The sequence below is a fragment of the Cyprinus carpio genome, chromosome A22 (assembly GCF_018340385.1).
Source record: "Cyprinus carpio isolate SPL01 chromosome A22, ASM1834038v1, whole genome shotgun sequence".
NCBI lineage: Eukaryota > Metazoa > Chordata > Actinopteri > Cypriniformes > Cyprinidae > Cyprinus > Cyprinus carpio.
Window position 1 is genome coordinate 3,530,233 of NC_056593.1, and position 15,899 is coordinate 3,546,131.

Genomic DNA, 15,899 nt, shown 5'->3' on the forward strand with positions numbered 1-15,899 from the left:
TGCAGGCTTATATATACATACACTTAAACTATTCAGTAACGCATTTAAACATCCAGAAGACGACACATTTAGGCGTCCAGAAGATGACACATTTAGACGTCCAGGGACGTGCAGAAAAGACGTGCAATTCACGTCCAGAAGACATCAAAGACGTCGGTTCAACTGTCATTTTGGAACTATTTTTCAACCATGACGGGACGTGTTGGATGGACATCTCTCAACGGTCAATAGACGTCCAAATTGTTTGCTGGGTAGTGAGATGTAGAAACAAGTGTTGGGACGTTGGTGCCCTTGAAGGCTTTTGATATAATGCATTATGTTAAGTTTTGATCAATAGATATTATGATAAGTTTGTTCAATGCTTTTCATACTTCATTTAAACCAGTCACCACAGCCTCATTAGTGTTATATTTGTATTTTAGGTAATTTAGAAGGCTGTTGTTTAGTTAATTTTTTAATATTTTTTTTCCCACACACACACACACACACACACACACACACACGAAAATAAATTGTAATTATCCCGACTAATCAACAGAATCATCCACAGAAAAACTCTGTTACCCAATTAATTGTTAGTGATGACCTTAAATGAAGGATCTAATTCCGCACCCTTGCCAGGATTTGGGCCCGGATGTTGTGAACCATTGGAAGTGACTCCGAGGCAACAGCATTTGGTGGAACGGGCAGTGAGTTGCTATAAAAAGAGAATATTGTGATTTTAAAAATGAAGTAGAGAGCTGAGAGGAGCAGGGGCCCACGCTTGTTTCAGCTGCAGGCCACGGGAAAGGGTGGTTTGTGACGTTTTAAATGGGAAATGCTGGAAAAAAAGCCCGGGTAGCCTGCAGTGTACCCACTTTAGCCAATTGTTGTTTAGATTTAGCAATTTCTTAAACTAACCTATCAACCTGGTTTTCCTAAAGCAAAATGGTTTTAAATTTTTATTTTTTTTCTCTCTTCCTTGTACTCTCTTCCTTGGCTTCTGTGAAATATAGATAGAGGCTCCTGCGAGAGCTGACACTGCTGCGGTAGTAGAGAAATACCAAGAGGCTCCTGCGGGAGCAGACACTCCTGCGGGAGCAGATACTGCAGCGGCAGTGGGGAAAAGCTCCTGAAGGAGCGAGAACTGCAGCGGTTTTTTTTTTTTTGTTTTTTTTTTTTTTTTTTTTTCAACTTTAAGGTTATTAGGTTATTAGGTTTAAAAAGACATGCATTTCCTCTTAATCACGCGAAGAAGAAGAAAGTATGAAAAAACTAGCCGATGCACACGTTGGCTAGACTTGGTGAGAGGTGCCTAGTAATACTCATGTCACATGTGAATTAGGTTGCACTTGTTGATTGTTTCTTCTGTGTGTAAACCTTATGTGCCTATAATCAATAGTCATTTAGGTACATAGTTGAATCATTTTCTCACAAATCAATCTTTTTTATCCGTTTATCTGAGTGAAGTGTAATTTAAAATACGGGAAAAAATACTCATGAAATTAAGAAAATCTTAAAAATTTATTTGTATTCTACGCCGTTTGCGACGTGGCAAAAAAAATAAAATAAATGAAAACAAATAAAGATCCTTGTGTCACGACGTCGTTTAACAACTTTCAGCAACCGACGACACCTATTAGCGACTTACCTAAAACTGTATTGCATCACAGCCTGTGCCACTAGCGCAAGAGCTTGAGGCCCGGCTGCATGATGACGCTGCGGCCGGATGAGCCACGGTAAAAGGTTGAGTCGAAGCGGGAAGCCAGTGAGGCTTTGCTGTGGTGAGATCGGCGGCATGGCCCAGGCTAGTTGGAAGCCTGCCGCTGTGAGTCAGCGCTTAAGGAGAGCCGGGTTTTGTGCGCCGCGGGGCAATGGAGTTGTTGAGTGAGGCGAGTTCGGGGGCCTTGTGAGTTTTGCTCGATATATTGGCCACCCTGTTGTTGTGGATTTGTGGAGGTTTGGCGGATTGCTGGGAGACTAATAACTTATATCGTACGGATCCGCTTTGTTAAACCTTCGCAAGGACGGAGCGTGGGAATTAATCGCTGTTTGCCTCAGGATTAGATGCGGTCAACGTCCCGTTGGAGGAACTGTAAGCACAGGTGAAAGATGAAAGGATGCTGGGGAAAATTGGACGTGACGCTGGTAGATGCGAGGTAAAGCCTCGGCGTCATGGGGAGCGTGTGGCTGGTCGATCAGAGCAGCGGCTGCAATGAAGCACGGAGCTTGCGGCAGTGTCTGGCGGAGAAGGAGCAATCCTGGGCCCAGCAGATTGGCCAGAGAATTGAAAAAATCCCCCTTTTAGACCTCAGCTTCTAAATGGAGAAGCTGAGTCTGCCATATGATGGCAAAAGGTGCGAGCCGAATGCTGATAAACCGTCAATGGATAGAGGCAAGTCAGCGGTATTTATACTGTGGTATTGATTACTTGATTGTGGTCCACCGGTTGTTGATTAGGCTAATTATCTGACACACTCCTCCTGAACCTTGTTAATAAAACATAATTTAATTTTCTCACGGTCTGGTTTGATGCCGTCATGTGTGAGTCTGTGTCCAAAGTAACAGACCTCCGGCACGCAAATCGTGCTTTTTTCAGGATTCAAACGGACACCCTTTGCCCTCGTTCTTTCCAACATTGCACGCAGGTTTTTGTCGTGTTCGTCTTTTGTGCGACCATACACTAGGATATCGTCTACAATCGCCGCCGCTACTCCGGGCAGTCCTTCGTACGTCTCGTCGATTTTCCTTTGGAACTCATCCTGTGCAGAGATTATCCCGAAGGGCAGACAGAGGAAACGGTACCGTCCGACCACGGTGTTGAATGTGGTAAGCTTCGATGATTCTTCCGTCAGTTTAATGGCCCAGTATCCTGATCTGGCGTCCAGTACACTAAAGTATCTTGCGCCTGTGAGTCTGGAGATTACGTCGTCCAGGGTTGGCAATGGATAATGCGGCCTTTTGATCGCTTTGTTTAGGTCGCACGGGTCGAGACATATGTGAAGCGCCCCAGTGCGGGGTTTTTCCACTACAACTAAAGCGTTGACCCAATCGGTTGGTTCGGTTACCTTTGCGATGATTCCCTGGCGCTCCATTCTCTCTAATTCCTCCTTTAAACGACTGCGTAGTGTGAATGGAATTTTTCGTGGGGGATATACTACTGGGACTGCATTGGGGTCTATGTGTATTTTGCACTCGCCTGGGAATTCTCCGATCCCTTCAAAAACGTCAGCAAACTCACTCAGCACAAGCAACTCATCACTTTGCCTGGTATCGGTTTGTACAGAGAGGACCAGTTTTATTAGATCCATTTCCAGACATGCTCTTAGTCCTAGGATAGGCGGTGCTTGAGTGTCAACGACATAGAATTCTTGCATGGCTTTGGTCCCTTTGTGCTTGCATTGCAGTCTGCATGTTCCTCTCACGGATAAGGGTTCTCGGCCATATACTGACAATCTGCGTGTTGCTGGGTTTAGTTGGCTGACACCGATAACCATCTCTTATTTTATTTTCTGGTATTATATTTACTTGTGCCCCAGTGTCCAATTTAAATTTTCATCTTCTGTAGCTCTGAAACCTACTTCAATTTCGGCAAAAACCTGTTCGTTTATCACGTTGCTGTGCTCTTTTGTTATCGTGTCGATCAAGAATTCCTGAGGTGATTCGTAAGCTTGTTCGGTGTCGTTATTCACGGCATGTACGTTTTTTTCTGTTTTCTACGTTTGTTGCGATTTGCAAGCCTTTGCGAAATGGTTTGGTTTCCCGCACTTCTTGCACTGTCTACCCAAGGCTGGGCATTTTCCTTGTCTCTATGCACCTGCGCGCATCGTCCGCATGTTGTAGATCTTATGCGGTCTCGTTCGGCTCTGGTGGTAGTTTTTACATGTTTCTGTTTATTGCTTCGTTTGAAACACGGCATGCGCAACCTGTTGCGTGTGAGTTGTGCTGTGCTGCCCGGCCCATAGATTTCAGCTGTCCCTGCGCTATTTCGTGAGATCGTGCAATGTCTATGGCTCTCTCAAGGGGTTAAATCTGGTCCATAGTTTAACAACTTCTCCTTCACTTTTGCGGAGTTTATGGCGAAGACTATCCTGTCTCTTACCATCTCGTCTGTATTGGCGTATCCGCAGTCTTTAACTAATAATTTTAGTTCTGTGACGAAATTGTCAAAGCTCTCACCTTCCGCTTGTACTTTCTCGTGGAATTTGTACCGTGCGAAGATGTGGTTCTTTTTCGGCATCACATATGCTTTGAATCTTTCGTAGTACGTGCCTAAAACCTTTGCGTTCTTGTCAGTCAGCGTCCAGGTGTTATAAATGTCTCTGCCTTTTTTCTACTACCCATAACAGGAGATAGCTGCAAATGTTTCTCCTCCGATTTTTTGTGGAGTGGGCCTTTGAACATCAGTTCTGCGTGTTGTCGGAATCTCCTCCACGAGTCAGGCAAATCGAGGGAATCCCAGTCCATCCTGGGCATCGGAACACCGGCGGAGTCAATCTTCTCATCTGTGTGAGTTTCGTTATTTCTCTGACACCATGTGTTATTCGTATTTCACCATTTCGTGATCAACGTATCTGGAATAAACACAACTCAGGCATAACGTGCAGTGCGTGTCGACTATCAGCTCGACATCCTTTCTTCCTTTATTATTTCCACTTCCGGTCCCCCTAATACTCTTGGGTAATGCAGTTCAATATAGAACAGTAGTGACAAACATTACACTCTCCAATAACGTACCCATATAGCACACAAAGTTATGACAAAATAATCCCAATGTATAATTTAATGATAATAGATTTCCTAGGATTCTGCAATGTCTATTTTTAAAAAATAACATTTGTATTAAGTCTCTGCATTGTGCCAAAGACAGCTCTAGTTTCTCACTGAATGTGCGGAAGAAGCATCACTAAAAAAAACATTTAAGTGTTAAAACATTTAAGTGTTACGGACCTGTGTACATCTTGATAATTTCATTTCCTATTTGTAATGGAATAACAAGAAATGAAAGGATAGCTTGTTTATTATTTTTTTCTGTGTAGATTTACAAATGCACACTGTAATATATGCTGACAGATTATTTCTAGGCTGTAGCAACACTGTAATATATGCTGACAGATTATTTCTAGGCTGTAGCATCAAGCAGCAACCACCCACACTCTTTCTCGTGAAGCCAACCAAGGAATACCTAAACTCTGTACGTGACTAAAACTGTAATTCATCAACTGTCCACTAGAGGCTGGCTGCAAAAGGGAGTCAATCCCCATAGACTCCCCATGTTAAAATGGCCAACTTTACAGCAGAAAAAAGGTTGGCGCGGTCTATGTGCGGTTCTCGTTCGGCTCTGGTGGTAGTTTTTTTGTACATGTTTTTTACATGTTTCTGTTTATTGCCTTGTGGATTGCCGCTGCTGTCACCACCGTTGAGCTAGGTGGGCGTGGTTTCAGCAACCAGCTCCCGCTATTTGTCCATTTTCAATTATCCGGAAGCCTACGGTGACCAAGGCGTGGTCACAGCAGGGGAGTAGCCATCATTTCAGAAGTGAGGGGGGCAGAAATTTTAGTTTTTGAACTGTAAGATTTTAATGTTTTATAAAGAAGTCTCTCCTGCTCACTAAGCCTGCATTTATTTGATCCAAAATACAGCAAAAGTATTGTTGTAAAATATTTTTACTATTTAAAATAAGGGCTTTCTATTAGAATAGATTTTAAAATGTAATTTATTTTCTGTGATCAAAAGCTAAATTTTTCAGCATCATTACTCCAGTCTTCACGTGTCACATCCTTCAGAAATCATTCTAATAGGCTGATGATTTACTGCTCAAGAAACCTTATTTTAATTATTATTATTATTTTATTATTATTATTTATCAATATTTAAAAACAGTTGAGGTATTTTTTTTTTGTTGCCAGGATTCTTTGATGGATAGAAGGATCCAAAGATTAGCATTTATGTGAAATAAAAAGCTTTTTGTAACATTATACACTAGACAGCAGGGGTGGTGAACGTCAATCCTGGAGAGCTGCAGCCCTGCAGAGAGTTTTGCTTCAACCCTAATCAAACACACCTGAACAAGCAAATCAAGGTCTGAAGGGTTACTAGAAAAGCTACCGGCAGGTGAGTTTTAATTAGGGTTGGAGCTGAACACTGCAGGGCTGCGGCTCTCCAGGACCGGAGTTCGCCACCCCTGCACTATACCGTTAAAAAGCTTAGAGTGAGTATAATTTTTAATTTTCGGAAAAGAATTTATATAACATTAATACTTTTTATCTAGCAAGGATGCTTTAACACTTGATCAAAAGTGATGATAAAGACATTTATAAATGTTACAAAGATTTCTATTTCAGATAAATACTGTTTCTTCAGAACTTTCTATTAATCAAATAAACGTGAAAAAATTCTACTCAACGATGTTTTCAACATCATCATAATAATAAATGTTTTTTGAGCAGCAAATCAGAATATCAACTCGAGACTCAAACTCGCAACCTTTGATTACAAGGCCGACCCTCTAACCATTAGGCCACAACTTCCCCCTGAAGTGTGGCCTAATGGTGTGTAGTAGAAGAGTAGGCAAGCTTTGGGGACATACTATCACGTCACACAATTGCGTCAGGACCGCTCTGTCGCACCCGTTACACGCAGCATGTCACTGTTAACTGGCCTGTCAATCATCTCGTCACAGTTAACATCCTTCACATTTAATTTAAGAAAAGAAGTAGCATGTTGATCTGCCAGTCGCGGGTCTTTCATGCGGAGAACTCTGCTCATTTTCTGCATAATGATGCATTTAAAAGTTAACGACCAAATGGATGTTTATAAAGCTTCACATTGCTGTTTGCAGATGAAATACAACACGGATAACAATAAAAAAATATGTTTTTACCAGGTTAAATGTTGATTATTAGTAACGCAAACATTTACATTTAATCATTTAGCAGACGCTTTTATCTAACAACTTCTCTAACTAACCGTTGATCGCGCCGCATCCTCCACGCGTTTGTAGTTTTTTCTAACGTTTATTTGTGTGTTGTAGTTCTGGACCGAATCCTTTACCAAAGCGCAATGGATTGTGGGCAATTTTAGCCAACAGAGTGTGCACTGATCCACACTTCAAAAATCGACCTGAAATAGTAACCATCCAGAGACTTTTAGTATCTCTTTTCAACATACTATGCTTTTAGGACACACTTATTCTAATCTCACATACTATTTACGATGGATAGTATGAACATTGAGATTTGATTTTGATTCAGGTTTGATTCACACAGATGGGCATGCTGAAACGCCCCTTTAATCGGATAGGTCAAATCGCTCCGCCTTCAGTACGAACTTTTAATTCTGTCAGACAGAATAAGAGTCATACGATCGAGTGTGGTGCTGAATATTGCCTCTTTAGACTATTGTCTGAAACCCCCACTCACTGTTAACTATGCATAACAGTTTGAATCAGGAATATGTTGCAGACAGGGGTGTAATTTTGTCTAACAGTAAAGGGGGACAATTACAATATTTATCAAGAGCAATTTTTTAAGGGGACCCAAATAATACAGCTAAAATTGTACTTGTAAAGGGATATGTATACACAGAGGAAAGCCGAGACATCATGCCCGAAATCTCATATTCCATTTGTGAAACTAACAGAAAAACTAATAAACGAGCCATCTTTTCATTTCTCGATATTCCATTCCAAATAGGAAATGATCAAACATACACAGACCATGAATACATTGTTTTTTTGATGCACTGTAATGGATTGCAGTTATTAGATTTTTGTATCCTTGATTACGTAACGCCGTTATACATGTATTCCGTTACTCCACAACCCTGGAAACGCGGAACAGCTCACATTTTTTGATTTTACGGTGAAAGTTGTTATTTTTCGTGTTCAATCTTTTTTTTTTTTTTTTTTTGGTTTTTTAACAAGAACAATGCACTGTGGCTTTAATCCAGCGTGATCGGCGCAGCAAAAATACTACTCGGCAAGCATGGAAACAATCTCTTCTCTGCCGCTTCATCTCTGCTCCTGCAATGCACTGCCACACCACCTCTGCATGCAGTGTGAATACTCTAACCTGTTTAACATGGGTGTGTTTACGTCCCGTCTAGGGGTAGAGTGTAACATGCAAGAAAAAACAAGTGTGAACAATCAACTTCTTTCTAATTTTTTTATTTGGGAGTCCACTTTCAGGAGCCGATGGGCCAAAATAATAAACAAATGTTTCTAAAAAAAACTTTCTAAATGGCAAACGTTCTAAATTATTAAACCCTCTAAATTACCTATCAAAATAAAGAAACAAAAATAAAATTCTTTAACCTAACTACCTAATCCAAAGACAAAGATCCAAACGATACAAAAACAAAGATGGCGTCTGACTACTTACTTCTCCAATGATAAATATTTACAATATTCACAATAAATATTTACAAAGAAACATCAAGTTCAAAGGGATAATCCAAAATCAAAATCGTACAACAGACAAGGGTCGGGTAAGCCGGAGTACTGTTTCAAAACAATAAATATCCAAACAATCACTACAAATGGGGTAAATCAGCACAAGCACAGAACAAACAGCAATAGTCCCCCCCCCCCACCCACAAAAAAAGAAAATGCTGTCATCTCTTTTAAGGCAAGGCAAGGCAAGGCAAGGCATGTTTATTTATATACCACATTTTCATACACAATGGCAATTCAAAGAAAACCAGAAAATTAAAAACCGGCTGTTAGTGATGTGCTCTTAACACAAACAAGAAAATTAAAAACCGGCTGTTAGTGATGTGCTCTTAACACAAACATCATTCTCAAACTTCGTTTAAAAACCTCTTCCCCACAAATTTTTTAAGGGAGAGAAGACCAATCAGAGGATGACAGCAATGATTCTGCAGGAACCAATCAGCAGCAACCTGGGCAGACACACACAAACCAACAAACCAAAAAATAAAATAAATAAATAAAGGGTCATAACAGGTGCCGGAAAAATATGCGCTGCTTACGTGTGCGGTGTGAAACCGGCTTTAGTTTTACTGCAAGTAATGTGATTCAGTGTCTTGGCTCACAGCCAGATCATCGGATATATTTTTAATGACATCCCCCAGCGCGCTCACACACGGAACAGCGGATTTCTCTTTAACGTCACCCTCCTGCGTGCTCACACCCGGATCAGCGGATTTCTCTTTAACGTCACCCCCTCCTGCCTGCTCACAACTGGAACAGCGGATTTCTCTTTAACGTCACCCTCCTGCGTGCTCACACCCGGATCAGCGGATTTCTCTTTAACGTCACCCCTCCTGCGTGCTCACACCCGGATCAGCGGATTTCTCTTTAACGTCACCCTCCTGCCTGCTCACAACTGGAACAGCGGATTTCTCTTTAACGTCACCCTCCTGCGTGCTCACACACGGAACAGCGGATTTCTCTTTAACGTCACCCTCCTGCGTGCTCACACCCGGATCAGCGGATTTCTCTTCAACGTCACCCTCCTGCATGCTAACAACTGAACAGCGGATTTCTCTTTAAACGTCACCCTCATGCGTGCTCACACCCGGATCAGCAGATTTTTCTTTAACGTCACCCTCCTGCGTGCTCACACACGGAACAGCGGATTTCTCTTTAACGTCACCCTCCTGCGTGCTCACACCCGGATCAGCAGATTTCTCTTTAACGTCACCCTCCTGCGTGCTCACACCCGATCAGCAGATGTCTCTTTAAAAACGTCACCCTCCTGCGTGCTCACACCCGGAGCAGATGTCTCTTTAACGTCACCCTCCTGCGTGCTCCCACCCGGAGCAGATGTCTCTTTAAACGTCACCCTCCTGCGTGCTCACACCCGGAGCAGATGTCTCTTTAACGTCACCCTCCTGCGTGCTCACACCTGGATCAGCAGATGTCTCTTTAACGTCACCCTCCTGCGTGCTCACACCCGGATCAGCGGATCTCTCTTTAACGTCACCCTCCTGCGTGCTCACACACGGAACAGCAGATTTCTCTTTAACGTCACCCTCCTGCGTGCTCACACCCAGATCAGCAGATGTCTCTTTAACGTCACCCTCCTGTGTGCTCATAACCCGAACAGCAGATTTCTCTTTAACATCACCCTCCTGCGTGCTCACACCCCGGATCAGCAGATGTCCTCTTTAAACGACACCCTCATGCGTGCTCACACACCCGGACAGTAGATGTCTCTATAACGTCACCCTCCTGCGTGCTCACACCCGGATCAGCGGATCTCTCTTTAACATCACCCTCCTGCGTGCTCACACCCCGGATCAGCAGATCTCTCTTTAACGTCACCCTCCTGCGTGCTCACACCCGGATCAGCAGATGTCTCTTTAACGTCACCCTCCTGCGTGCTCACACCCGGATCAGCGGATCTCTCTTTAACGTCACCCTCCTGCGTGCTCACACACGGAACAGCGAATTTCTCTTTAACGACACCCTCCTGCGTGCTCACACCCGATCAGCGGATCTCTCTTTAACGTCACCCTCCTGCGTGCTCACACCCGGATCAGCAGATGTCTCTTTAACGACACCCTCATGCGTGCTAACACCCGGATCAGCAGATGTCTCTATAACGTCACCCTCCTGCGTGCTCACACCCCCGGATCAGCAGATGTCTCTTTAACGGCACCCTCCTGCGTGCTCACACCCGGATCAGCAGAATGTCTCTTTAACGGGCACCCTCCTGCGTGCTCACACCCCGGATCAGCGGATCTCTCTTTAACGTCACCCTCCTGTGTGCTCATAACCGGAACAGCAGATTTCTCTTTAAACGTCACCCTCCTGTGTGCTCACACCCGGATCAGCGGATGTACCTATAGTCTCATGTTGAATAAGGAATGATACTTCTTCATTATTCTCCTGAAAGAAAAACAGATTCACAGAAGGTAATACAAAAATAATTGTGAAAAACCCTGATGATTCAGTTACACAAACACTATTTTTTTTCTCTCGGATGCTTGCTGAATATAAAGATCTCAAAGAAAACATCTCAATGAAATTTACATACTGTACCATCTACATACTGTACCACCTAAAGCCCCAATATACTCATGGTGAAGTTTATTTCCTTACTCACTTTGGGGATAAAAAATAAGTTTGAAATACGTGACCAGCCATATACTGTTTGCCAACATCCCGATGCTGTCTGCACTGCTGAAAGCAGCGTTAGATGAATATGTAAATATGTGCTGTGCACTTTCCTCTCAATAGCAGAATAAACATACAACAAAAATAACAGTGCTGAGAAAACAGCAGTTAAGAAAGCATCTTATCAATAGCTATGTGGTTGTGTTTGCACAAGCTGCAATTCGGTACACTATTTAGGTCACATTTATTTATAAAGCACTTTATAAAAAAGAGCTTTAAAGCAAGAAACTTAACTGTATTAAACACAAAAAATAGTGTCAGTGTCACTTCTCAGTTAGAATAACATCTTCAGTTTCTATAAAGCAGCTCTCCAGAGTATTCACGTTTTTTACTTTTTACTATTTCGACGGACTGAACTGAATAAATCAACTGGAGAAGATTTCCGTGTCAAAGAAGGAGGAGCTAGAGCCCTGCACGGGCCACAAATATAGGTCCTAACCCGGCCCGTGTCTAACTGCTCATCAAATTCTTGGCCCGAGTCCGACCTGAGTCGGGACCTGACAGGCTTGCAGACCTCTAGGAGGAGCCCCATCTACCTATCGCATAATCACCACAGACCAATGGTAGCTCAAAGCAAGTCGTTTCAACCACCACCCCCCCCCCAAATAAAACACTCCAAAAAAACAAACAACAGCAACAAAAAGTTTGTTTTGGCCTAATTTTGTTTTAAAATGACATCACACATAATGAACCAGTTCACTTTAAGTATATTGGAGCCCTATCAGTGCTCAGTTTCTGTACATTCATAGGTTTTTTACAGACAGACATATTTTGTACATAGTATCTCACCAGGTCAGGATCATTGTACTGCGTCATTTTTTTCCTGTATGAACAATACATTATTATTTTTATTTACTTTGGTCAATTAGAAAAAAAAAAATACATACTTTAAACCATATTTTAAAGTCTATGTATCTGTGGGGTGGTGTTTTTTTTTTTTTTTTTTTTTTTACATAAATCTCATTATTCCAGCTTGTCAAATTAGCTGTATGCAATACTTGCCATTTTTTCTTGCTTGTATAGATCTCCTGACAACACCAGCAGCAATAAAATCAACTCCAACAAAAACAACAACCACAACAAAAACAACAACAACAACAACAACAACAATTGAATCTGGAACAGCTAATGAAAGACAGTCATTATTACTAGAGATGGACTGAGAAACAACTTTATCAATACTTTTGACCAATATTTAGTAGAAAGTTGTATGACATTGATTTATTTGATAAAGGTGCCATCTGGTGGATTTGTTCACCCAGCAGCTAAAAACAGCAACAAGAAACAGTATTTCAGAGAATAACCGACTAATATTATGATTTTTTTTCTATTAACAATAGACAATTTTAAGATTCATAATTTAAAATTCATAATTGAAAATTTTTTAATTCATAAGGTCACAAAACTGTGACAATTGTCTGTCGGTTTTGATGTGCATGTGAAGATGATAGATTTGATCTCAGTTATAATTTAATATTGAGTCAAAGCTAACTTCCTTCAAACAGGCCACAACAAAACATTTACTGGGCCGATTTAATTATATCAGTTTTCTAAAACTGTTTCAAGTGAAAAAGCACTGAATGACTACAATGATACTCACCAGTGACACTCACACTGTATGTCTTTAAGATGCTGAATCTGCTGTTGTTGATCTGTAGTTGATAAACTCCAGAGTCCGGTTCTCTGGTGTTCATGATGGTCAGAGATCCAGTCTGATGATCCAGCTTCAGTCTGTCTCTGAATCTCAAATCACCATCTTCACACTGAACATCTGTACTGATATCAATGAGATTCTCCACTGATTTGAGCGATGCGGGTGTGATTAAAATACCACACCTTTAAATCATTTGGGTTTTTTTACTACATCAGAATCTAAAGTGACAGATTCTCCCTCCTTCGCTGACTTTCTCTTCATTTTATCTCGTTCAGCAGCAGAGACACCTGAAACACAAACCAACAGCTGCTGGAGGATCTTTAGGGGAAAACATCACATAAGATTAAAGAACTGAGTATATGTAAGTAATAAAACATGCCCTCTTGACTTCGTCTGGAAAGCAACATTTATTAACATTTTGTGCTATTAAAGAGATTTGAAACTAAATACTTTGCACTTTGGATTCCTGGTGGGAGGGGAATCATACTGACTGTGAAATGAGATGGATTTAAAGAGATGATCAGTAGAAGGTAACTGAAAAATCTATAATAACAAATAAAAAACAACACGTTGTAAATCATACTGAACTAAATTCAAATTTAAGTCTGCAAATTCTACTTTAACAGTAATGTGGTTTTGATTAAGTCGTCTATATACTGTATGTGAATTAAAAATAAAATCACATCTAAATGTCACTGCAAAAGGATAACTAACATATTAATGAACGTGACTTACACATACAAGGGTAATTTCTAAACATGACTCACCATGAACAGTAACACTGAAGCTCTTTTCACTGTCCATGCCATGCTGGTGTGCTTATCAGTAATTCATAAAGTCCAGCATCTGTGGTGTTGATGTACATGATGGTCAGAGATCCAGTCTGATGATCCAGCTTCAGTCTGTCTCTGAATCTCTCAGTACCTTTATTACACTGAACATCTGTACAGATCTTATGGTGATCTCCATTGATTTGAGCGATGCGAGTGTCATTAAAATACCATCTGATTTTCCTCTCTGTTGCTTTTGTCTTAACATCGGTGTGTAGAGTGACTGAATCTCCCTCTATCACTGACACTCCATCAATATCAAACACCAGATGCACCTGCAGAAGAAATCAATCACTATTTTTAACCAATTCACCATTTCTTCCCAATGAAATGCAAATTCTATGAAATAAAACTGCTCTGTTCCACCGCAGTTGACAACATTAATGTAACTCTTTGCCTTGATGAGAATCCTTTAATAGCACACAAATGAACAGGTTCAATAGTTTACATTCCCTTGATTCTTGATACTGCGTCAGTACCTACAGTAAGTGACTGAAATCTGTTATTTTTGTGTGACAGTTGTTTCAGTGAAGCCCTTGTTTGTCCTGAGCAGTTTAAACACAGTTGTCCAGCATCTCCTGTATATTTGAACACATTCCAGCAGTGACTGTATGATTTTGAAATCCATCTTCATACTGAAGATAACTGAAGGACTCACAGACAAATATTACACATTCAGTAATGCTCAAAAAAAAAAAAAAAAAAAAAAAATCACAACTATAAAGTGACATTCCCCAGTATGGGTCATGGTTTTTCAGCTAGCTCCACCACAGAGCCTTTCATGTTCCCATATCATTCTATACAAGTGTATTACTCTGTAATGGCTGTTTATTGCTCTGCGAAAGCACAGATTTATATATATAGATAGGCTACTTCATCGCTCCGTCTAGGCGCACTGTGTTTACAGAACACAGAACGCTGTCAATACAGAAGACCAATAGGGTGCTGTCCCTGCATGATGGGACTCGTCATTGACAGTCTGTTTATGCCAGATAAATCATTCCTGACGCTGATGTAGACCACATCTTTTGTTGTGCACACGAGCATCCTACGCATGTTTGGTAGTCTACTGTTTTTAATGAAAACACGGTTTTAACCGCAAATTTCGGATAGCACAAATCGTCAGAACACTGGAAGAGAGAGATAAGCCTAAATATCTTACCATGGTCGAGGATACACCAGAATAATAAGGCCGAAACAAAGAGAAGCTTCATTTTCACCAGGTTTTCTAAAAATAAAACATGATACATAATAGTGCAATGTTGTTCCTCTTCATTAAACCCGAAGCCATAGTGTCGTCTTATTATATTCTGGTTTTACGGCGGCTGGCATTCAGCGTAGTTGAGCATTGTGTCGCCAATGAAGTGAAAATGTATTTGCTGCAGCGCGATGACGTGGAGATGTGCCATCACGTCCAGTAAGTGCTATTTAAATGAACAAAATTTGTATGTAAATTTTTTTGAAAAAAGAATTCTCCATTGTCATGGATGCTATTCCTAAAGGAGTTGTTATGCTTTTAAAGGAAGCCGTTAGATCATCCAGCACTTTATCTATTTCTTTAAACCCATTTGAAATCCCAGTAGGAAAACTATGCTTTTTTGTCACCTCCTTCATCACGTAACTATAAGATTAGATCACTTTTTCCAAAAGGAGCTTGTAATAACTCCGTAAGTGGTGTCTTATTGGAAGAATGTGGTTGATCATACTGATTGGGAAAAAAGTATGGACTCTGTCTTCGAATATATATAATAACTAACAAGGTTAGAGAAATCAAATTGTTACACAGGTTTTACCCAGCTAAAATGTTTTTGAAAGGTTTAAATCAGACATAGATACAAGCTGTTGTTTTTGTGGTGACCCTAATGAATCTGATATGCATATCTTTTGAGACTGTCCTCACACACGGCTATTTGGGATTGAATTCTCTAATGTTATCCATCCCAGTGTGCTACAGGGTTTCTCTCTGCTTTTTAAGGATATACTGTTTGGCTTCTTTAATATAAAAAAGATAAATATTTTATTATTAACCTATTATTACTTCTTGCAAAATCTCATATTCACCTCAGTAAAATCACTCGTCAAAATCCTTTATATATTGTTTTTGAAAGAGAGGTTCAACAGTATATCCAAACTATTTTCATCTTCCAAGAATCTTAAAGCTTTTAAAACAATCAATTTAATATTTTTTTAATTATTTTGTTAAAGCTTTTGTTTTGTATTATTTATTTACTGTTGCATATGTCTATAAATGGTGCTTTGCATGTATGTCGCCTCTTTTTGCATGTAACAGTGA

At 40.7% G+C, this 15,899-nt stretch overlaps 2 long non-coding RNA genes across 2 annotated transcripts in view; both read right to left on the minus strand.

Annotated features, from left to right (window-relative positions):
* The window catches only part of LOC122134986, a 54,043-nt gene extending 39,049 nt beyond the window's left edge, over positions 1–14,994 (minus strand). The window contains exon 1 of the long non-coding RNA XR_006153232.1: positions 14,769–14,994. This is a non-coding gene — a long non-coding RNA (uncharacterized LOC122134986). The remainder of the gene's footprint in view (positions 1–14,768) is intronic.
* Positions 9,253–11,942, minus strand: LOC122134992. Its single transcript, XR_006153245.1, has 2 exons — positions 11,912–11,942; positions 9,253–10,834 (listed from the first exon to the last, which is right to left on the minus strand). It is a non-coding gene; the product is annotated as an uncharacterized LOC122134992 (long non-coding RNA).
* Positions 14,995–15,899: the final 905 nt, after the last annotated feature.